The sequence below is a fragment of the Nomia melanderi genome, chromosome 14 (genome assembly GCF_051020985.1).
Source record: "Nomia melanderi isolate GNS246 chromosome 14, iyNomMela1, whole genome shotgun sequence".
Taxonomy (NCBI): Eukaryota; Metazoa; Arthropoda; class Insecta; order Hymenoptera; family Halictidae; genus Nomia; species Nomia melanderi.
In genome coordinates this window covers 5141413-5155235 of record NC_135012.1, presented here as the reverse complement: position 1 = coordinate 5155235, position 13823 = coordinate 5141413, and the positions used below count along the sequence as shown (strand labels likewise).

The window sequence follows — 13823 nt, the reverse complement described above, 5'->3', positions numbered from 1 at the left end:
AAATAAATAAGTAAATGATATGCGCATTAAAAGAAAAGTCACTGTTATATGTTATTGTTTTCTTAATTGATTATGGATACAAATGTTATAATATATAAAAAAAAAATTATAAAATTATTACATTTTGCAATCGTCCAAGGTGTCCAAAATTATTTGCATTGTCTCCATAGCGGAGCCCTCGAGTTTCAGGACAAATTTTAAATGGCTCCGCTCCAGCGCCCTCGAGTGCAAAGGGTGAACCGTTTGCGGACGAATGTCGACATTTCGGCGAGATGAAACATTCCTATTCAGAAGACTAAGTCGCAGCAAATGATTTAATTACTCGGACAGCAAGAGATTAGCACGTAGTTTCTGGTTTTGCTATTATTTAAGCAATTAACCCTTTGCTCTCGAAAGTTTCTCAATGGAAATATTCAACATTTTCTGACGAGATATAGCTCATACCGTTTGAAACTAATTTCACGATAATTCATAGATAAATTAAGCAACAGAGGTGTTTCATTTCAATATTTCACGTAGCAATGCAAACTTTAATTTGAAATATTAAATATTCAACTTCATAGTTTTGCTGTATCAAAATTATCAAAATTGAGTCACCTCTCGAGTGCAAAGGGTTAATATATAATTTAGCTTCATCCGTTAAAGGTTTTCTACATTTCGAAGAATCTTCGTCCGCAAAGGGTTAACCCTTTGCACTCGAGAAGTGACTCTCAGACACCACCTGATTTGATGAAAATTATAAAATTTGATATTTAATATTGAACTGTGTATAGCATTCATGTGTGAAATATTGGGATAAAAAAACTTTGTTTCTCAATTGACTTATGATTTCTCTTTGAGTTAATTTTAAAAAATATCATCTTCGTCTCGTTAGAAAATATTAAGCATTTCTCACGAAATACGTCCGAGTGCAAAGGGTTAATATCCACGAAACGGTTGCTTCCCATAAAAATCCTTTGTAGAGGCGTCGATTATTTCGATTCGGACGGTCTGTGTACCGAAGATTACGAGGCCAAGACAAAGAACGGGCAAAAAAAGCTCCGGTCGTGTTGGTCCGACTCGTTTCCAGTTGGTCCGACGGTTTCTAGAGTGTGTCGGTGGTCCCCGCGGTGTCAGCGTCGCTCTAGCGGTCCAGGGCAAACAGTTATACGTACAGCTCGCATTGTTCGGTGTTCATTCAGGGCAGGGACCAACGCCGATGAAAATTCTGACGCCCGTTCCTTCCCTCTTGTTTTATTTCCTGCGGTCCACGGAACTGTTACGCGCGCCTCGCGCCTCGTTCGCCGACACCGACCAACTTCCACGGCGATCAAAGAGTCTCCCGCGTTCTTTTATTTTCGATGTTCGCGGCGCTCGCGGAACGTGGAACAGTTAGACGATAATTCCGCGCCGCTCCGAATAACGAGTCGCGGCAACAATTATCCGCGAGCGTTTCGTTCGTTTTCAAAGGAGCTGCATATTTTTATCGGCTCCGCATTGTCTCGGAGTCGGCAAGTTGCAGCGTTCGACGTTGCGGTGGAAAATATTTCGAGATTTAATTGTTGTCCGTCGACGCGTTGGAGCGTTCAAATGTTCAACTGAAAAGTGTTCTGCGAAAGTCGATTGATATTAACGCTTTGCACTCGGCAGGTAACTCTCAGTCACCACTTGGTTTGATACAGTAAAATTATAAAGTTTGATGTTCAACACTAAACTTTGTATAACGTGTCACTATGTGAAATATCAGAGTAAAATAGCTTTGTCCTTTGATGTATCGATTAAATTATTTACATTAGTCGCAACAAACGTCGTCTATATTTTATCAAAGAGTGTTGAATATTTCTAGTGAAAAACTTTCGAGTGCAAAGGGTTAACACTTAGGCGACCGCTTGGAAAGAAATCGTATAAATATAACCTTGTTCGTTAACTTTAATTGGCCTCGATCGATAGATTCAGGTAATAGTTGCACTTCGTGATAAGGAAAGTACTTATCGCGAATATCTCCGGTTGAAAGCTCACCGAGTAACAAGGAAAAATAAATAAATGGCAAGTGTTAATGTCACGTGAAAATTGAGATTACGAGTGACTAATCGAGTAGCTTTTGTAAATGGTGCAATAGTTTTGGACTTGAAATCATCAGAGGTCTGAAGTTCCATTTTTGTATACGCAAAATTTTCCATAGAGGTTAAGGTATCTTCTCGCGTGTACAAAATGTTGTGATATAAATAGAAACTGGTGTAAAAATTTCTGATATCTCACACTCAGAAAGTTAATGCTCTTTGTTTCATCATATACATATATGGGACGTAGTTGATTGTACTGATTCTGAGCAAAGAATTTAAATGCTCTCTGACAGTCTGTTTCTAATAACAGTAAGTTATATATATATGACTGTCAGAGAGCATTTAAATTCTTTGCTCAGAATCAGTACAATCAACTACGTCCCAGTTCGCAAGAGAATGTTTAACACTACAACTACCGAGTATTTAATACAATTAATCTGCAATCCCTGTACAAATCGTAACAATAAATTATTTTCAGATTCTGCAGACATTTATTGGAGTGATTTGATATTTAGCATTAATCTTTCTATAATGCATCAATATGTACAATATTGAAATTAAACAGCTTTCTTTGATTCACGTGTAATTTCTCTTTAACACTAGAACTACCAAGCATTTAATACGATTGATATGTAATCCATATAAAAATTCTAACAATACATTATTTTCAGTTTTTTTTAGACATTCATAATAGTATTCAAATGAAACTATCTATTTTCAAGATAATTTCAAATACTGAGTGCTTTCAAGATATCAATAATTGCGAGACAAAAAAATTGAGATCAGTCATTTCGACTGGTACGGTAGTTCTGGTGTTAAAATAATATTTTATCGAGTCCTCGTTGAGTTTTCTAATAAATTCTATTAGCTGAAAATTTCTTTCTGTTTTCCCAACCCATTTCTAAAAGAGTTTATCCATCATCGTTGATCTAGAGGAATCAAGGGGCCGACGATGAGGAGCAAGCGTGGAGCTCGAACGATGACCCAGAACGCCAGATTTCTCTGGCCGCATCCTTCCTCTCGGCTCTCCCAGTTTAAATTTGATTTGCCTACTTTTGCACGTGCATGTCCGGCCTACCTGTCGCATGGCTCCGTGCCTCCTTCGCCACCGAGTGCATTCGGGGTCGGCGTAATTTACAACCGCCTGAATATTTATAGAAAATCACGCTCGAGTATCCCCCTTTTTCGAGGCCAATGTTGCGTAACACGTTGAATCACTGCTCGTGCGCCTCGCGAACAAAGGAGCTCTTGTCTCGATTCCTGATGGAGCAAGAAACATCCGGCGTTCCTACGGGCGTTGCTGATTCGATGACAAATTAACCAGTTAACTGTGGAATTTAGTTGGAAAAACCTCTCGTTCTGCGCGCAATAAAATACAAAAATGGAGCGTGTACTCGTCGAACGCAGGACGAATGCGCGTAGAATATATTTTAATGAAAGATCAAAGCGAAACAAAGAAGAATTACATGTTTATGTGAAAAAATAAAGAATTCATCGCTAAAAGAATTAGTATCGTGTCAAGCTTTACGATGACGTGTATACTCGTCAAACACAATTAACTGGTTAACGAGTGCGAGTGAATTGCAAAGAAAACTAAAGAACAGTGGAGATTATTGAAGGTTCCCGGGGCGTTCGTATTGGTTCGCGGAAAGAAGATTAGAGAATAAGATTATGGAAATTTCTTGGGGCGTTCGTATTGGTTTTACGGAAGATTAACGGAGAGCGAAGATTATGAAACGTTTTTCAAACGATCGTATTGGTTTTGCAGAAGATAATCAAAGAATGGCGGAGATTATTGAAGATTACTGAAGATTATTGAAGATTTTTGGCACGTTCGTATTGGTTTCGCGAAAGAAGATCAAAGAATAATGAAGATCACTGAATACTCCCGACACCGAAGCATTCGATTCGTTTCTCAAACGAAGATTATCAAATACTGAAGATTATGAACATTCCTTGAGGCGTTCGTATTGGTTTTTCAGAAGATAATCAAAAAATGGTGAAGATTATTAAAGATCACTGAATACTCCCGACACCGAAGCATTCGATTGGTTTCTCAAACGAAGATTATCAAATACTGAAGATTATGAACATTTCTTGAGGCGTTCGTATTGGTTTTTCAGAAGATAATCAAAGAATGGCGAAGATTATTAAAGATTATTGACACGTTTGTATCGGTTTCACTAAAGATCAAAGAATAATGAAGATTGCTCAATATTCTCGACACCGAAGCATTCGTATCAGTTGCTTAAACCAAGCACGCCGAAAAATGAGAAAGAAAGATAAGAGCAAACGAGCCGCATCGTCGTCCGACGCCGATAACTGGCACCGATAACAGGTTCGTGGATTCCTTAAATCTTCTCGCGGCCGTGTAATGGTGAACGGTAAATGGCAACCGCTGGGATTCTATTTACGGTGAAGTTTATGGTGAATAAATTCGATCGGAGTTACGCGAAGTACCGTTCGCTGATGGACGTCGGAAACGTTCGAGCAACGTTTCCAATCGATCGCAGCAACACGTGCGTTACTTCGACGCAATCGCTCGATCATCGAATCAAAACGATCGACAGAACATCGATGAACATTCGCGGTCGAACTTCAAAACTAATCGTTAATCGGCGTACGTTCTTACACACACAATTCAAAAATTTCATACTCGCACTTCGAACTCTCACTCGATTTCGCCCGTTCTACTTTTTTCTCCGATCAGCGTTATTCTTCGAGACACCCACAACTTATCCTCTTCCTCGGAAACCTTCGATGATTTTCCGAGGAAAATTCGTTCCCGGGAAGATTAAGAAAGTGCGCTGGAAACTTTTGTGCTGGATAAACGAAACTTTTATTCTAATTCGAGATCTTGCGTTGCTAGTGAGTTATAGTTATCGAAATGAAAATATGGAATTTATTTTGACATTGAATGTTTGATGTTTAGTAGTAATTTTCCTTAATATTTGATATTTCAATATTAATATTGTTTAATACTGTGCATTTAATAGTAATGTTATTCATATTTGATATTTCAATGTTAATACTATGTAACACTTTGTATTTAACATTAATATTATTTAATATTCTGTATTCAATAGTAATGTTATTTAATATTTGATATTTCAATGTTAATACTATGTAACACTTTGTATTTAATATCAATATTATTTAATATTGTGTATTCAATAGTAATGTTATTTAATATTTGATATTTCAATATTAACACTATACAAAACTTTGTACTTAATATCAATATTATTTAATATTGTGTATTCAATAGTAATGTTATTTAATATTCGATATTTCAATGTTAATACTATGTAACACTTTATACTTAATATCAATATTACTTAATACTGCGTATTTAACAGTAATATTATTCAACACTTCATCTTTACTAGTCATATTATTTAATATTTTTTTTTCCAAGTTCAAGATTCTTCCACGTGGAACCGTTCATTTCCCGAAAACGCTCGGCGGGAAGCAACGAGTTTCTTTGTGGCTCGTTCACGTGATTATAATGAGCAATACCGCCGAAGATAATGCAGAGACGTCGAAAGATGTTCACAGGTGTTCGAGCGCCTCCGAGGGATCGCGGATCGCCGAAACGGCGCTGGATCGCGGGTATCGGTTAATTGGCTCGGTTTTACTGCAAATTACAGACCGATCTCGGCTCACGTAACGTCGCGGCACGCGAGGAATTCACCACCGTGGAAACGGAAGCGTAATGGTGCTCCCGGGTGTTCGCCTCTAACGCGCGAATGCTTTAACGCGTTCGCTGCCACCGTTTCTTCCATTGACGATCTCTTCGGTTCGAACATTCTATTGAATTCAAGAAACTTCCTAGATAAAATATTTGAAGAATGGAACTAGACAGAATTATTGGCTCCATAAATGTAACGTCATACTTTATTACCTTAAATAGTAATATTTGTGCCATTCATTTCTCAGTGACATTATATTGAACTCAGCAAATTTTCTGAATGAAATATTCAAAGAATGGAACTAGGAAGAATTATTGACTCCATAAATGTAACGTCGTACTTTATTACATTAAATGGTAATATTTGTACCATTCATTTCTTAGTGACATTATATTGAATTCAGCAAATTTTCTGAATGAAATATTTGAAGAGTGGAACTAGACAGAATTATTGGTTTCATAAATATAATGCCACATGTTGTAACTCTAAACGACAATACTTGTGTCATTAATTTCTCGGTGACGATATTCCATTGAATTCAGCAGATTTTCTAAATGAAATATTTCTTAGTAATGTCTCAGTTTACAACTTTAAATGACGATATTCATATAAAATAACAGTATCCTGACAGAATTCTTCATCCTCCATATGTAATTGAAAATAAGCAAGGACTAGTACACTCGTCGAACGGCGTTCAAAGGTTAACAAGGAATTCCTGCACTCGCGAGCAACGGAAATTCCATTCGATTTCGCCGGGCAACGCCGTTCGGATTTTGCTCGCATATTTCGCGCCGCTTCCACTCGAGTATCGCGTTACGAAGTTTCAACTGCGCGTATAGGTACGTGTTCATTATCTCGATCGAGGCCCTAACGCGGCGAATCGAGTCACGCCTAATTTTCCGTTCTACAAATCGGCGTCTAATGCTCCGTAGAGTATCGATATCGCGAAAGTATCGTAAACTCGAGGATACCGATCATAATTACAACCATCTAGACCGATCGACGACGATGGAACACCGGTAATAAACCGTTCGCGTGCGAAGATTCTCCCGGATATACAAAGCCTTCGGTAAATGAAGTTAAATTATACATCAATTGCTCTAACAATAGAAACAAAGGAAACTACGTGATAATCCCTTGCTGTTCGAGTAATTAAAAATTATATATTAATTGCTTGAACGATAGAAAGGAAGGGAAGTCCGTGGTTTCTCGCTGTTTGCGTAATTAAATTATTCGTTCGCGACTTGCTCTTCGAAATATGATCAATTCGTTTCGCCGACAATATCGACATTCGTCCGCAAAGGGTTAAAGAACCTGATTCGATAGTACGTGAGCTGAATTTTAAATTAATTACAGTCTCAACAGATGCACTCTCAAAGTTTCCATAGAGGAATTACGAAAAAATCAATTAAATTGACGTTAACGCTAAATCTACACGAGTCAAAACTACGTATTCTTCATTTCTTCCTTCTACAATTATTAACCCTTTGCTCTGGAGAATATTTTCCTCGACAAATATTCATTATTTTCCGATGAAATATCAATGATATGTTTTGCTACTAACATAAAGAAATACCTTGTATTAATGAAGTGATTTTATACATTATATAAAATTTAACATTGAGTTTTAACCCTTTGCGGACGAAGATTCTTTGAAATGTAGAAAACCTTCAACAGATGAAGCTAAATTATATATTGATTGCTCAAATAATAGAAACAGAAACTACATGCTAATCTCTTGCTGTCAGAGTAATTAAATCATTCGCCTGCGACTCAATCTTCCAAATATGAACATTTCATCTCGCCGAAATATCGACATTCGTCCGCAAAGGGATAATTAGTTTTTAAGCCTCAGGAATTTTACGGAACGAACGTTGCAAATTAATATATATTGAATAATTCGAGAACTTTACACAGTTCTTCTTTTAACAATATTAATAGTATCAATTACTATATATTATATATAAGTATTAATATTTTAATTTTACACGCGTATTGCAACTCTCACGAGCTGAATTAGTTATAAAATGAGTTACAAACTAAAGGTAAGCAAATCAGACGAACAATTTTTGTGGTTTAAGTCAAAGTTTCTAGAAACTCGAAAAAAGGATGGAAAAGCTGATAAACTGATTACTCGGGCAATATAAGGATTGACAAGGAAGTTAAATGGACGAAAGAAAATGCAAAACTCTAAATGAAATTTTAAGCATTGCATATTTGGGACGATCGATGCTTCATATTTTCATATGACGTTATAACGCATGCTACAACATGCAGAAATTCGAATATATTTTTCCTCTTAATTGTTATTTATACTTTATAAAAACGATACGTTCCATTGAACAAAATATCGTGACCGCGGCGACTGTTATCGAAAAAATTGCCGGCAGCGAACGAGTTAAACACTGCAGATGAAATTAATCTGTGTGACTTTCAAGTGATTAAAAAGCAACAACACCGACGGCGCAGCGACCGTACGTCTCATTTCATTCGTTCGATCGTTTCCCCTCACTTGATCCAAATTTCAAAGAGCGACACGCGCGCAACAATTAACCCAAATTTCGGTTATTTGCTCGCTGATACTGCTGTCCCCGACGAAACACACATTTCGATCGATTAAGCGACGAATCGAGTTTCATCCGACCAATCCATTTTCATTGTCCCATCGTCTCCTCCCACTTACCGAACGAATCGACCTTCTTCGGTTAAATGCTTTTATTAACGGAATCAGTACGGTACAGACATGGCAAACCAGCGAGACAATGGTTTCCCAACATTCCATACACCTCTGGATCATTCGGAAATGAATTCCGTACTTTATAACCATAAATGGTAATATTTATACCATTCATTTCTTAGTGACAATATTATATTGAATTCAGCAAATTTCCTCATTGAAATATTTGAAGAGTGGAACTAGGAAGAATTATTGACTTCATAAATACAACGTCACGTGTTGTAACTCTAAACAACAATACTTGTGTCATTAATTCCTTAGTAATGTCTTAGTTTACAACTTCAAATGACGATATCCATATAAAATAACAATATCCTATCAGAATTCTGCATCCTCCATATGTAATTGAAAATAAGCAAGGACGAGTGCACTCGTCGAACGCTGTTCAAAGGTTAACAAGGAGACAATGATTTCCCAACATTCCATACACCTCTGTATCATTTGGAAATGAATTCCGTGTTACAGGCAAGCATTGTTACAGAAATAAATGCAACAAGGACGCTACGAAACGGTGAGACGAAACGTTGCCCAACGTTTCCACGCAGCTCTACGCGCTAAAGTAATATTCCCCGGGGAGAGAGGACGATCGGCAGGAATTATTTTTAATAAAAATCCGGCCGGAGATTGGGGAGCACCGGCGGTGTCCCTCGTTTCGAGGATGCCTAATAATAGTATCGTGTGTAACAGAGTACGAACCCCGTTATGCGCGTTAGTTAAATCTTGTTTCCCGTGGTGTCGGTGGTGTGCGGTATCTGGAACGCGGGAGTCCGCGAGGGGAAATCAGTCTGTCGGGCAAAGTGGGCCTCGTAATTCACGATCGTGTTGATAACGCTCGGACGGCCGTTCCCGTGCGCCCTTATCACGCGCGCGCCGCGGTAATGACAACGTTCCATCGACAGGAATGATTTCAGTCGTTCAGAAGCCAATACGATCAAGTCGATTTTCCGATGTTTCCTGATTTTCATACATTTCCATGGAATAAATAATATTTAACTCCACGTATACCTATTCCTACCGCGACCAGTCAAATGACTGACCTTTAGCACAACTTATATTTTTTAATATAGAATGAAGATAATAGCCAATTTGACAGCATACAATTATAGTTTCTTTTATTTAGAAGTATATAATTTACGTTTTATTCGTTTCCACCGCATATTTTACAAATAGGTTTGTTGATTGTACATTTCCCACACACGTACTTTTTACATTTTAGACAGATTTTGTTAGTCTTATTGTTCGTGCAATATCTTATTTGGCATGGTTTCCGTTCACGTGAACCTGTACTTGTATTTGTGACGGGTGTTGCTTGATTTTCTTTGCCTAACTCTAGTTCTTTTTGATATTCAATGGCAAGTTCTTCTGTCAATTAAAATATAAATTCCTGCCTCGAAATTTCTTCTCCCGTGGATTCTTTATATAAAAGCCATGCATTTATCCCGGTTAAATCTAGGATATAGAAAAATACCTGTAAAGGTCATCTCCGACATTTAGATTTTACCGATTTTACCAAGGCCGATAAGCGAGCGAGAACTGTAAACACTTGAAAGTACCGCAAAGCAGTCCCCGAAAGGCACCTCTTGGCTAAAATCATGCCACAACTGCATTATGTTTCGTTTGTAACGACTTTATAGTATCGGAATTGAGTCTTTGAGAGAATACTATTACAAAAAGATATAAATCGTTCTACCGGTCAGATGACCGGTCGTGGTAGGTAAGACATACTACAAATTTTTTCAGAAAATAAACAACAAAAAAAGGTGTGAATACTGAAAAATTTTTCATACACATATTGTACAAAAAGTCGTGAAGTATAAAGGCGATTCAATTACGTTGTCTATAGGAAATTCTAATCGAAATTTTAAAAACAGTCATTTGACTGCTCGCAGTAGGAATAGTTAACCGATCGCGCTTATCCGTTAACCCATTCGAGACGGCGATTTTTTCGAACAGGGTCCTCAGAAGCGAAATTCTGTCGCGGTGCTTTCCAGTAAAGTTTTTTAAAGTCTCTAAACGATAGCCATAAAAACTCAATTTTCTTATTGTTGGTGAGTATGTTTATTTCGTTTCTCTATACTTTACAGATACTGTTAATTCAAAAAAAGTCTTATCTCGACGACTACTTTACTCAGAATAACTAGCAAATGCTCATTATTATTATTGCACGCACGATCTGCAACCGGTCTTATAGAGCACTTATAAAAGTGTCAGCCTATCGGTTAGTAGAATCAAATAAAGTTCATCTATTTGTTTTAATTTTGTTTACCGCGTCGAACGCAGTGAACTGGTTGAAGTTGATGATGGAGTTCACCGGTGACCTTCAATCAAACCAAATTACTACAGTTCATTCAATTGAACGATGATTATTTGAAAATATTTCTATATTATAAATAATGCAACCTAATACGGTGTCATTCAGCTATATCAGCGTGCAATAATAATAACGCATTTCAAACAAATGATTTAATATTATATTTTTTCCATTTTCTGTACTTTGCTCTATGAAATCGTGCGACATTCAACGTGTTAAAAACTTCTTTATATTAATAATAATGCAACCCACAGCGACGTTTAACAAGATAGCAACAGTGACAACGCAATTCAAACACTTCGATACTATATTTTTGTCCATTCCGTGGATTTCGCTGCGTGAACTCGTTCGGCATTCGATAGCTCTTAATTGCTGTTTTACTTATCGTTTGGAAAATATCTTTACCTGTTAATTTCTATGTGATTTGGTTCTCGGTTTCCCGTGTCAAGGATACCGAGCGTTTCAATGCTTCATTTTTCATTGAAAATATGATCCTTTGTTCTCGATTTCTATGCTGCACGCCTCAATTAAAGAGTGCCCGAACATTCGCCAACGTCGGCGCTGTACTTTTCATTCGGAGAATACCTTAATGCTTCTGAATTTCATTGCTTCGGCGTAATACCGGTCCGGTCGACGAAAACGCGTGGAGTATCGACGGGGAACGACGGAACAATATTTACGCGGGGATCGCCGGCTATAAATAGAACCGATCGCGTGAAAATTCCCGGCCAGGACGAAATTAAACCGGACGATTTGGCAGCATTTGTGGGAACCGAGAGCAACGGGCGTCGAACAAATTCGTATGGTGTCAAGGCTAGCCTCGTTTAATAATAGAAAATAGGATTCTAGGATCGCCGGCGGATGCGTTCGCGCGATCGCGCGGAAGAATTGGGTTGCTGCATCTGGCATCCGTTGAACCGGGCGTTCCGCGAACGCGGTTTCTCGAGAAAACCCCTGTTTACCGTCCTCGGATTCTAACGAGCTCAATTAACGTACAACACGCTAATAAAGAACGAACTTTTACAATAAACAAAAAACGAAAAATTATCTGCAATTAGTCCAGAATACAGTCGTACCGATAATATTCTCAATTTCCTCTGAATCGCAGCAGATATCGGACTAATAAAGATTGACCTAAATAATAGAGTACTTCTCACAATTTTCGCGTTACCACGTTAAATTCAAGTCATAAGGAACGACGTTTCGATACAAAATTCCTTTTAATTCTATAAATATTCATTTCTCGTGAGAAAAATCAATTTTGCTTACTGATCACCTAGGTGTTCCGTATTAGGCGCCATTTTTACGGATTGCAGTTTCCCGCTTTATTTGCATTTTCTCATCACGGTTTAAGGACATTTAAACTTTAACATTGTTATCGATCGGTATACGAACGTTTAGTAATTTCTTCGTGTTTGGAAGGTTTCACTGAAGGAACTGCACGGACTCTCGTTTTGGCAAGCTTCTCGGATCAGATGTTCCATATTAGGTAGCTTTATCCTACGGGTGATATTCACAATCTCCTCTGAATCGTACCAAACATCGTAGCAATAAAGATTGACCTAAATAAAACCAGCACTTTCCACGATGTCTGCGTTTCTACGTCAAACGCAACTTATACGAGGGACGATGTTCTAATTGAGAATTGCTTCCGCGAACTTCGTGTTTATCGACAAACGTGAATCACCGTCTCGAATCGACTATAAATCGATACGCTTGCCTACGATCTAATTGTAAGCAACGAATGGAACGCACGGCCGCCGAACGCGAACTGCGGCACGCGGTGGAAACACGTTCCCGGTGTCGTGTTCGTGAGAAACATGGTGCTAATTAGACGAATGACTGAATTAGCGGCTTGCGTCCGTCCGTCCGTCCGCGGCCGCCTCTCCCTGGGAAAGCCACGGGTGTTCGCTTTCGTTGGGACACGAAACCGGAGCCCGTCCCGTTCGGTTTCGCCGCGATTCAATGGAAATTTCTTGAGCAACGCCCCGCCCGGCGCGATCGTGAACGCATTTTCCATTTGCCCGGAGCCCGATCCAATATCTCGCCGTTGCGGGCCGATAACTTATTGCCCGGCACGATAATTTACGGCGCAATCCTTCGGGACTTTGATAATGGTATTGTTCCCCGAGCGGTTTTTGCGATTAAGAGCTTCGGCGCAGCTCGATACCTGATTCGGCGGATCGAGACACGGGAATTCGATATCCGCGCGTTCAACAGTGGTTTTTATTACTGTTTTTTGGTCTATTCGATAGTATGTTGTTCAAAAATCATGGAAAATTCGTGTTTGTTCTCTGTAGACTGGAGATTTGTTTAGTCTATTCGTAGTTCGATCGATTCGACTGTAGCTCTAGTTCCGAAGTAAACCAAATCGAATGACTATATTTCGCTCGATTAAACAGTGACCATTTGAATATATTTATACACTATAAATAATATTACCTAGCGTGGTGGCACTCGACAAGATAAGGGATAACGATAACGCGATTCGATTCAGTAATTCAATATCACATCTTTTCTCGTTCCGTGTATTTCGCTACGTGAAGCCGTGCAGCGTTCGACATGTCAATCTATTCAAATATCTTCAAAATAATTGTACGAATCATGCAAAATCTCCCAATTTAATTTGCCGTGTCTCCGATTCGCTATTCGATCGTTCGATCGAACGTCCGAGACAGTTCGCTGCGCTGCGAAAGCAAAACAATGGCGCGCTTCCCGCTGATCCTCCATTTTCCATCGAGAGAAGGAGGCTAGACCGTCGTTCCATATAGCGATGGCAAAAAGCGATCGGTATCGAAGGTAACGAGCACGCGAAAAATACGCCGGCATCGTTACTGGAATATGGCGTAATCTGTAACAAGTATATAATAACGTTCTTTCGCCGCGCGCGCGCGCGGAACGATCGGCGATCGGCTAATGCACGCGGCAGCGGCGGCGGCGTTCACGACCCAGTTGAAAACCGCCGCGGGCGTTCACGCGAATCGAAATTTCTAGCCACGTTCATCCGTTTATCCCCTTAACACGTATCGTGACTCATAACC

General features: G+C 38.9%; 1 protein-coding gene across 6 annotated transcripts in view; it reads right to left on the bottom strand.

The window, feature by feature from the left end:
• The window catches only part of Arl4 (ADP ribosylation factor-like 4), a 134310-nt gene that overhangs the window by 75123 nt on the left and 45364 nt on the right, over positions 1-13823 (bottom strand). The window contains exon 1 of one of the 6 annotated variants that reach the window (XM_076373764.1): positions 12178-12563. The exons of the other annotated variants lie outside the window; for them this stretch is intronic. The gene's annotated coding sequence lies outside the window, so the exon portion shown is untranslated. Of the gene's footprint in view, positions 1-12177; positions 12564-13823 lie in introns of those variants that run through there. 6 annotated transcript variants of the gene reach the window in all.